Source organism: Musa acuminata, chromosome BXJ1-5 (genome assembly GCF_036884655.1).
Source record: "Musa acuminata AAA Group cultivar baxijiao chromosome BXJ1-5, Cavendish_Baxijiao_AAA, whole genome shotgun sequence".
In the NCBI taxonomy this organism is placed as follows: domain Eukaryota; kingdom Viridiplantae; phylum Streptophyta; class Magnoliopsida; order Zingiberales; family Musaceae; genus Musa; species Musa acuminata.
In genome coordinates this window covers 21,443,245-21,453,741 of record NC_088331.1, presented here as the reverse complement: position 1 = coordinate 21,453,741, position 10,497 = coordinate 21,443,245, and positions in this window count along the sequence as shown.

The window sequence follows — 10,497 nt, the reverse complement described above, 5'->3', positions numbered from 1 at the left end:
TTTTTGCACTAATAGAAGATAGTAGAACTTGGTGGATAGGACCCGAGTCAGGTTACTAGGCCAGAGTTCAAGTCTCCCAAGCACAAGCTGAATGCAGACACATATGGGAAATCAACACCGAGTTACCAGCAAATTTGGAGAAGTGCAAATGCTGCAAACGGACATCACAAAGGAGGCACAAGAGACACTGCCCCTTGTGTAAAATTACTTCATGCGAGATGTGCAGTATCTACTACTTTGATAAAAGAACCCCCGTAATGACTAAGGAACCACCAAGGTATGAACCAAGAAACTTGCTTCAGTAGCAACAGGATTATATTAATCACTGTGAAGCAGAAATTAGGAGGCTCAAGACTGTAGTAGAATCTGAACTGCAAAAGGCCAAGGAAATGGAAGAGATGCACATCCAGGCCGTAACCACTGCCCAAGAAAACTTTCGCCTACAACATGAAGTATGCAAAAAGAAAAAGAAGTATGATCAGCTGGAAAAAGAGGCAATGGAGGTCGACAGGTTAAGACTAGAAAGAGCTGATCTATTAAAGGAAATGCAAAGATTGAAGGAAAAAGAAATTGAGGAGGACAAGGAAATCTTCGTTCTACTCGCAGACGAAACCCAGAAAGTCTTATCCGTTGAAACCAAGGAAACAAGTGGTTCAAGAAAAGCCAAAAATATGTTGTTTAATCTAAAGGTACAAATCGAAATTTTAAACATCCCCCCTTTTGAAGTTAATGCTATATTAGATACAGGAGCAACAACTTGCTGCATAGATGAAAATAAAAAGCTGAAAGGAGGCAAAATGACCATTGCGGATAACTAGAATCCCATATACCTATGCCTTCGCGATGAAACTTGGGGATGACATCCAAATGATAATCGGATGCAATTTTATAAGGGCAATGCAGGGAGGAGTAAGGATAGAAGGTAATATCGTTACTTTTTACAAGAACCTTACTACAATTAACACACTGCTCTACATCCCAACAGCAACAGCCATAGAAGAATTGGATCTTGAGGAAGATGACTATGTTCAAATCCAAGAAGCAGTGTTTTTCTCCGCTAAAGCCCAACAAAGTGACAATGCTATTAAGGAAAAATTTGGAAGCCTACTGGACCAACTAAAGGCCCAAGGATACATTGGGGAAGACCCCCTTAAACACGAGGAGAAAAACAAGATTCAGTCCAAACTGAAAATTAAAAACCCTGATTTCGTGGTGGAAGACAAACCCCTGAAGCATCTCACACCACAGGCTAAGGAGGCTTTTTCAAAGCATATAAGGGCCCTCTTGGAAAACAGAGTAATAAGGCCCAGCAAGAGTAAACACCGAACGACTGTCATAATTGTTAACTCCGGAACAACAATCGACCCAATCACTGGAGTAGAAAATAAAGGCAAAGAAAGAATGGTATTCAATTACAAGAGGCTGAACGACATCACAGAGAAAGACCAGCACAACCTACTTGGAATTAACACCATTCTAACAAAGGTCAGCAACAGCAAAATTTATTCAAAATTTGATCTAAGTCTGGCTTTCATCAAGTTGCTATGCACCCAGACTCAATTGAATGGACTACCTTTTGGGTCCCTAACGGGTTATATGAATGGCTAGCCATGCCATTCGGGCTTAAAAATGCACCAGGAATATTCCAAAGAAAGATGGATGAATGCTTTAAAGGTACAGAGGAATTCATTGCAGTATACATCGATGATATACTAGTCTTCTCTAAAAATAAAAATGACCATGCCCGACACATAGCCCAAATGCTGGAAATCTATCAAATAAACGGCCTGGTATTAAGCCCAAAAAAAATGAAGATAGCAGTCAAGGAAATAGAATTTCTTGGGGCAATTTTAGGAAACTCAAAAATTAAGTTACAACCTCACATCATCAAAAGGATCACTGAATATCAGGAGGAGGACCTTACCACGAAGAGAGGACTCAGATCATGGTTAAGTATACTCAATTATGCTCGAAATTATATACCTAACTTGGGCAGACTTTTGGGACCACTCTATTCCAAGACAAGCCCAACTGGGGAGAAAAGATTTAACGAGTAGGATTGGAAGTTGATCAAAAATATCAAAAGCCTGGTTAAAAATCTCCCAGATCTAGAGGTTCCTCCAGAAGAATGCTTCATCATCCTTGAAACCGACGGATGCATGGAAGGGTGGGGAGGGGTCTGTAAATGGAAAAAATACAAAAATGACCCTCGAAACACTGAGAAAATCTACGCCTATGCTAGTGGAAAATCCAGTCCTATCAAATGCACCATTGATGCAGAAATGCATGCGGTAATGAAGACTCTGGAATCCTTAAAGATATATTTCCTAGATAAAAAGGAAGTCATTATCAGGACAGACTACCAGGCAATTATTAGCTTCTTTAACAAGTCTGCTCAGAACAAACCTTCCAGAGTTCGGTGGATGGCTTTCTTAGACTATATAACAGGAAGTGGCGTGGAGATAAAATTCGAACACATTGAATGGACTAGTAATATCCTTGCAGACTCTTTGTCCAGACTAATAAATATTCTAGTTGCAGGATGGCCAAGCGAACAAGTATTCCTGCTATTAGAGGCCACCCAGGAGGTTCAAGCATAACCAAACCCGAAAGCAGCGGCATACCTCAACAAACTGTTAGTAACCTTGTCCAACAATATCAACAAAAGCTGGACGAGCTCAAATCAGAAATGCAAGGAGGAATCCCCCTCTGTAAAATCAAGACAACCGAAGGAGAGCTCAGGACCATTCAAAGAGAAGCTGCCCGCCAAGCTTGCGAAGCATTACAATGCTTCCACGACATCCACTCAGCAAAGGCAAAGGAATATCAGAGAAGGAGTGGGGGCAAGGACAGTTGGTACAAAGACTGGCTACCAACTGTCCTCCAGCACCAGCAACAGTTGGAAAGAGCTCTTGACTAACCAAAGATTCTGCCCAGAAGATAAATAACTTCAGTCTTTAGAAACTCGGGGAGCCGTGCATAATTGGAGTCTAGCGTCGGCGCCACTATTTTGTGCCACTAGTTTTTACTTTACCATCCTTTTGCACTGAGCCCCGGGTAGCCGTGCATAATTGGAGTCTAGCGTCGGCGCCACTGTTTTGCGCCACTAGTTTTTACTTTACCATCCTTTTGCACTGAGCCCCGGGGAGCCGTGCATAATTTGGGGTCTAGCGTCGACGACCCTGTTTTAGTAAAGGCAAAATAGAAAACTTTGACAAAGGGTGTCGATGGGGGCAAATGATCACCCGACCCTCTGCCTTAGTTTCTCTATATAAGTCTTAGATCAGCTCATTGCAGGGCATTCAGAAAATACATCTGAAGTTCTACTTTGAGTTCCAAGTCATAAATCAGAGTCTGTAAGTTTCTTTCTAGTACTTCATACCTATCAATGTTTTTATTTCTTGAAGGTACAGTGAAAGCTTAGTGAATACTTTTGCTAAGTGATTACTTGAAGCTTAGTGAATACTTTTGCTAACTTCTTAATTGACTCTATTGGTATACCAATCACTTTAGCAAAATAGTGGCGCCGACGCTAGACTCCAATTATGCACGGCTCCCCGGGGCTTAGTGCAAAAGGATGGTAAAGTAAAAACTAGTGGCGCAAAACAGTGGCGCCGACGCTAGACTCCAATTATGCACGGCTCCCCGAGTTTCTAAAGACTGAAGTTATTTATCCTCTGGGCGGAATCTTTGGTTAGTGCAAGAGCTCTTTCCAGCTGTTACTGGTGCTGGAGGACAGTTGGTAGCCAGTCTTTATACCAACTGTCCTTGCCCCCACTCCTTCTCTGATATTCCTTTGCCTTTGCTGAGTGGACGTCGTGGAAGCATTGTAATGCTTCGCAGGCTTGGCGAGCGGCTTCTCTTTGAATGGTCCAGAGCTCTCCTTCGGTTGCCTTGATTTTACATAGGGGGATTCCTCCTTGCATTTCTGATTTGAGCTCGTCCAGCTTTTGTTGATATTGTTGGACAAGGTTACTAACAGTTTGTTGAGGTATGCTGCTGCTTTCGGGTTTGGTTGTGCTTGAACCTCCTGGGTGGCCTCTAATAGCAGGAATACTTGTTCGCTTGGCCATCCTGCAACTAGAATATTTATTAATATGGACAAAGAGTCTGCAAGGATATTACTAGTCCCTTCAATGTGTTTGAATTTTATCTCCACGCCACTTCCTGTTATATAGTCTACGAAAGCCATCCACCGAACTCTGGATGGTTTGTTCTGAGCAGACTTGTTAAAGAAGCTAATAATTGCCTGGCAGTCTGTCCTGATAATGACTTCCTTTTTATCTTCTCAGTGTTTCGAGGGTCATTTTTGTGTTTTTTCCATTTACAGACCCCTCCCCACCCTTCTATGCATCCGTCGGTTTCAAGGATGATGAAGCATTCTTCTGGAGGAACCTCTAGATCTGGGAGATTTTTAACCAGGCTTTTGATATTTTTGATCAACTTCCAATCCTGCTCATTAAATCTTTTCTCCCCAGTTGGGAGCCGTCTTGGAATAGAGTGGTCCCAAAAGTCTGCCCAAGTTAGGTATATAATTTCGAGCATAATTGAGTATACCTAACCATGATCTGAGTCCTCTCTTGGTGGTAAGGTCCTCCTCCTGATATTCAGTGATCCTTTTGATGATGTGGGGTTGTAACTTAATTTTTGAGTTTCCTAAAATTACCCCAAGAAATTCTATTTCCTTGACTACTATCTTCATTTTTGATGGGCTTAATACCAGGCCGTTTATTTGACAGATTTCTAGCACTTGGGCTAGGTGTCGGGCATGGTCATTTTCATTTTCAGAGAAGACTAGTATATCATCGATGTATACTGCAATGAATTCCTCTGTGCCTTTAAATCATTCATCCATCTTTCTTTGGAATATTGCTGGTGCATTTTTAAGCCCGAATGGCATGGCTATCCATTCATATAACCCGTCAGGGACCCAAAAGGCAGTCCATTCAATTGAGTCTGGGTGCATAGCAACTTGATGAAAGCCAAACTTAAGATCAAATTTTGAATAAATTTTGCTGTTGCTGACCTTTCTTAGAATGGTGTTGATTCTAGGTAGGCTGTACTGGTCTTTCTCTGTGATGTCGTTCAGCCTCTTGTAATTGAATACCATTCTTTTTTTGCCTTTATTTTTTACTCCAGTGATTGGGTCGATTGTTGTTCCGGAGTTAACAATTATGGCAGTCGTTCGGTGTTTACTCTTGCTGGGCCTTATTACTCTGATTTCTAAGAGGGCCCTTATATGCTTTGAAAAAGCCTCCTTAGCCTATGTTGTGAGATACTTCAGGGGTTTGTCTTCCACCACGAAATCAGGGTTTTTAATTTCCAGTTTGCACTGAATCTTGTTTTTCTCCCAGTGTTTAAGGGGGTCTTCCCCAATGTATCCTTGGGCCTTTAGTTGGTCCAGTAGGCTTCCAAATTTTGCCCTAATAGCATTGTCACTTTGTTGGGCTTCAGCGGAGAAAAACACTGCTTCATGGATTTGAACATAGTCATCTTCCTCAAGATCCAATTCTTCTATGGCTGCTGCTGCTGGGATGTAGGGCAGTGTGTTAATTGTAGTAAGGTTCTTGTAAAAAGTAACGATATTACCTTCTATCCCTACTCCTCCCTGCATTGCCCGTATAAAATTGCATCCGATTATCATTTGGATGTCATCCCCAAGTTTCATCGCGAAGGCATAGGTATATGGGATTCTGAACGAGTTATCCCCAATGGTCATTTTGCCTCCTTTCAGCTTTTTATTTGTTGTTGTCTTAGAGGTGATCCCACTGAAGTGTACTATGTAGGGATTTTCCTCCATTGCGGCATCTGGTACGGCATTTTCATCTATGCAGCAAGTTGTTGCTCCTGTATCTAATATAGCATTAACTTCAAAAGGAGGGATGTCTTTACACATGAAGTAGTAGATACTGTACATCCCGCATGAAGTAATTTTACACAAGGGGCAATGTCTCCTGTGCCTCCTTTGTGATGTCCGTTTGCAACATTTGCACTTCTCCAAATTAGCTGGTAACTCGGTGTTGATTTCCCATATGTGTCTGCATTCAGCTTGTGCTTGGGAGACTTGAACTCTGGCCCAGTAACCTGACTCGGGTCCTATCCACCAAGTTCTACTATCTTCTATTAGTGCAAAAATTTTGTGGGTGAAGGAGTGAATACCGTGTTGTAGGTCTTCTACGTCTTCTCCTTCAGAGATGGAGTAGATTGCGTCGCTCTGGTTTTCCCCTTCTTGTACTGACAAAATTTCATAGTCATCAAGAAGGTCTAATTGTTCAAACATAGCGACTCTCTTGATGTTTTTACGGTCATTGGGACATTCTCTTACGAAGTGTCCTTCTTCCCCGCACAAGTAACACTTGCACTTCTTGTTTCTTATCAGGTGCTTCCTCTTTTCAATTCTGGCGTGAGACGAGTGGGGTTTGCCCTTGTAGATTGTTGATCTTCTCACGCCATACTTCCTCTCGGGCTTGTTATAATATCCAGGGATAAGGATCTCGTTGTAGAAGGATAAGTCTTTTAACGCTCTTCTGAAGGCAGCATCTTTGCATTCTGCTTCCAGATACTTATAGGAGAAAAGTATCCTTGGAATTACTCCTATAGTATTTCCCCTGTATTTCGTCTCAAACGCCTCTTTGATTCTTTTTCCTAATTCTCCAGGCATTTTAGACCATAGTTTTTCGAAAAGTTCTGGGCTTGTAAACAACCTTCCTGTCTTAGATGCAAGCTTCATGTAATCGTTTAGAAATTGAATAATGTACTTGAGGTTTGTGCGGGATAACCTTTCGAGGTCTCTGTAAGCTTCTTCTTGCGCTGTAGTTGAACCCTGGAACGTATCCTCCAGAATGAAGATCGTCCTTAGTTGTGAGAGGATATTTTGAGTTCCTCCAGTTCCGTCTGCGTTAGCCATTAGTAGTTGGTATTCCTCTGGGTACGCCATTCGCCATTAGATCCATGCTAATTTCTCTGCTTCTCCAAGCAAGTTTTCAATGAATTCCATTTTTGCTTGGGGATCAGTGAATCCTTGTAGGGAAACCAAGTTTTTAGTGATTGATTCTCATCTCATAAATACTTCATTAAACATCCCAAGTTGGGACGGAATTATAAACATTGCCCCTTGTTGTTGGAAGGCTGATGGGAGGTTCCAAGCTTCTGAGAAATCCTTGGATTTGAACCTTGGATGTCTTGAGTAGCCTTCATATGCGGGCCTTTGGCTTATGGATTCCACATTCACTGCTGGGGGGTAATTTGCCGGTCCCATAGTTGAATCCGCAGGTGGTCTGTAATTTGATACAGCAGAGGATGAATATACCTGTTGAGATAACTTTGCAAGTTGGGGGTATTCCATTGCTAGGTCTTCCTCGAGTCCTGCTGCAATTACTTTCTTTTGAAATTTTTGGGGATATGGCATCTCCCCACCTCCTTCTGAAACGTTAATATCCTGACAATAGGAATTCAGGTTTTTACGTAATTCTTCAGCTTCATTTTCACTATCATCAAATAATTGGATGTTGACAGCTACTATGTGGCTCCGGATTTCTTCTTCATCGCTAAATGTTTCATCATCAGCGGTATTGTAGTTGATCCGGCTGGATGTAGATGCAGCTTTGTAGTTGTCAAAGCTTATAGATATTCTGCCATCAATAAGGTTGCGACTCCTTACTTCTGTTGGCTGTATTAGTATTGCAATCTGGGTTGGTCTGATGACCCAGTCTCTGCCATGTAGCTCAGTTGTGGAGTACCTCCTTCCGAGAAGTGCCCGGACACCATGGCTTGTTAGGTAGTCCACCACCCCTGATGTTTCATATGCAAAGGCGATATTCGGGGTATTTGAAAGTCGCCCTACTATTCCACGGGTGATTAGCAAGTTTGCCTCACCATTCCGCCATGTGTAATATCCTCTAGTGAGGATTGAAATTTGAATGTTGCGGAAGAAGTCCCTAATTGTCATCATGATGTCAGGAATGATGTAGACCAGCTGACTTCCTCGAGTCAAGTCTACCTCCATGGTGGCTATGATGGACTTGTCGTCAGCCCATCTATTATCTCTGAACACTAATAGTGCTAGTGTTCCTTCTTCTTGCCGATGGAGCGTTTGCATCCTGACTTGCAGTATGCCTAGGTGAATGTATTGCATGCGGCTCCTTTGCAGTCGGTCATAGCTTTCCTCTATGATGAATGCCCTGTCTTCCTGATTATTGGTGACCAACATTGCCTCTTTGGATCGGTGCACATAAACTCGATGGTGTGCATCATCTCGCCTGGAGTGATATAAACGTTAATTTCTTATGGTGTGCATCATCTCGCCTGGAGTGATATAAAAGTGAGATAGGTATGAAGTAATCCTGATGGTGTGCTTCATACCTATCTCGATCGGTGCACATAAAACCTGAATTCCTATTGTCAGGATATTAACGTTTCAGAAGGAGGTGGGGAGATGCCATATCCCCAATAGGTATACCTTGTGCGGGGAAGAAATACTTTTGCAAGGTCAAGATACCCTAGCAAAGTGAGATAGGTATGAAGCAATATACCTGTTGAGAAATACTTTTGCAAGGTCAAGATAGTCTAGTTTCGAGGTATGGGAGCTAGTATACCATTGTTGTATAGCTTCTTCCCATCTTTCAGACATCTATCTTAGGCATTCCTAACCATTGGTCTTCCTTTCCTTTTTCTAGTCTTAGGTTGCCTCACCTTATCAGTGTTTTCTTAGGGTCTCCCTGCCCAATTTTTGACACCTTACGTCTTTTGACAACCTTTCCCTGGATTAAAGAAAGTACTTACCCATGGTTATTTAAGCTTCACGAGTTGATTCTAAATGATAGAAGGAACTTAACAAAAATTTAACCCATGCTCCTCAAAACCTGTCCACATGACTATCTTGAAGCAATATAGAAAGCCATAAAAACAAGCTCTGATACCAAAGTAATCACTTAGCAAAAGTATTCACTAAGCTTCAAGTAATCACTTAGCAAAAGTATTCACTAAGCTTTCATTGTACCTTCAAGAAATAAAAACAGAGATAGGTACGAAGAACTAGAAAGAAACTTACAGACTCTAATTTATGACTTGGAACTCAAAGTAGAACTTCAGATGTATTTTCTGAATGCCCTGCAATGAGCTGATCTAAGACTTATATAGAGAAACTAAAGCAGATGGTCGGGTGATCATTTGCCCCCATCGACACTCTTTGTCAAAGTTTTCTATTTTGCCTTTACTAAAACAGGGGTGCCGACGCTAGACCCCAAATTATGCACAGCTCCCCAGGGCTCAGTGCAAAAGGATGGTAAAGTAAAAACTAGTGGCACAAAACAGTGGCGCCGACACTAGACTCCAATTATGCACGGCTCCCCGGGGCTCAATGCAAAAGGATGGTAAAGTAAAAACTAGTGGCGCAAAACAGTGGCGCCGACGCTAGACTCCAATTATGCACGGCTCCCCGAGTTTCTAAAGATTGAAGTTATTTATCCTCTGGGCGGAATCTTTGGTTAGTGCAAGAGCTCTTTCCAGCTATTGCTGGTGCTAGAGGACAGTTGGTAGCCAGTCTTTGTACCAACTGTCCTTGCCCCCACTCCTCTGATATTCCTTTGCCTTTGCTGAGTGGATGTCGTGGAAGCATTGTAATGCTTCGCAGGCTTGGCGGGCGGCTTCTCTTTGAATGGTCCTGAGCTCTCCTTCGATTGCCTTGATTTTACAGAGGGGGATTCCTCCTTGCATTTCTGATTTGAGCTCGTCCAGCTTTTGTTGATATTGTTGGACAAGGTTACTAACAGTTTGTTGAGGTATATCGCTGCTTTCGGGTTTGGTTGTGCTTGAATCTCCTGGGTGGCCTCTAATAGCAGGAATACTTGTTCGCTTGGCCATCCTACAACTAGAATATTTATTAGTCTGGACAAAGAGTTTGCAAGGATATTACTAGTCCCTTCAATGTGTTCAAATTTTATCTCCACGCCACTTCCTGTTATATAGTCTACGAAAGCCATCCACCGAAACTCTGGAAGGTTTGTTCTGGGCAGATGCTAATCTAAAATTATATTTGAATGGTGCAGATGCTAATCTAAAATTGCATATGCAGTTATTCAAATCACCTCATAATTTTTCTATAAGCAGCTCTTCATGGAATTACCATCCTCATGTTAGCGTAAATCAAGATGGGTAGACCACAAATTTGTCCCAGTAATATTAAACAAGAAAAAGTTGTCGAATATTACTGGGACAAAGACTCCCAAACCTAAAAACATGACCTTGTGCACCAGGCTTCCGAAAGTGTTGTAACATGATTTAAATTAAATCAATATATGCAACCTTATCTCTACAAATAAAGTAGTTTCTCCGAATCGAACAAATCTCGATACTCTAAACTAAAATGACAAGAACAATGTATGTTTATATCAAAATTGTATCTTCCAAGAGCGTAATCTAGACGATCATTGAGAAAATATGCTTTTTACCCAAAAGTATGTTTGTGGACTACTTCTAAAGTTCATCAAGGCAGAGAGA